The sequence below is a fragment of the Arachis stenosperma genome, chromosome 4, assembly GCF_014773155.1.
Source record: "Arachis stenosperma cultivar V10309 chromosome 4, arast.V10309.gnm1.PFL2, whole genome shotgun sequence".
In the NCBI taxonomy this organism is placed as follows: Eukaryota; Viridiplantae; Streptophyta; class Magnoliopsida; order Fabales; family Fabaceae; genus Arachis; species Arachis stenosperma.
In genome coordinates, this window is record NC_080380.1 from 42,764,671 (window position 1) to 42,765,340 (window position 670).

General features: G+C 41.5%; 1 non-coding gene across 1 annotated transcript; it reads right to left on the reverse strand.

Moving 5' to 3' along the window:
• Window positions 1–276: 276 nt before the first annotated feature.
• LOC130978377 (small nucleolar RNA R71) lies at window positions 277–384 on the reverse strand. The gene has a single exon (XR_009086024.1). It is a non-coding gene; the product is annotated as a small nucleolar RNA R71 (small nucleolar RNA).
• Window positions 385–670: the final 286 nt, after the last annotated feature.

Genomic DNA, 670 nt, shown 5'->3' on the forward strand with positions numbered 1-670 from the left:
AAGCCTCAATTAGTTTCTCTAATGCAACAGAATTGCAAGTTCCATGGACTTCCAATGGAAGATCCTCATCAGTTTTTAGCTGAGTTCTTGCAAATCTGTGACACAGTCAAGACTAATGGGGTTGACCCTGAGGTCTACAGACTGATGCTATTCCCTTTTGCTGTAAGAGACAGAGCTAGAATATGGTTGGACTCACAACCTAAAGACAGCCTGGACTCTTGGGAAAAGCTAGTCAATACCTTCTTGGCAAAATTCTTTCCACCTCAGAAATGGAGTAAGCTTAGAGTGGAAGTCCAAACCTTCAGACAGAAGGATGGAGAATCCCTCTATGAAGCTTGGGAAAGATACAAACAATTAATCAGAAAGTGTCCCTCAGACATGCTTTCTGAATGGAGCATCATAGGTATTTTCTATGATGGTCTCTCTGAACTATCCAAAATGTCTTTGGATAGCTCTGCTGATGGGATTATTTTGGTGAAGACAAGAATCTCTCCCAAAACAACACCAATCTAACCGGCAAGTGCACCGGGTCGCATCAAGTAATAAAAACTCACGGGAGTGAGGTCGATCCCACAGGGATTGAAGGATTGAGCAATTTTAGTTTAGTGGTTGAATTAGTCAAGCGAATCAAGATTTGGTTGATTGAGTTGCAGAAGTTAAGTTTGCATTA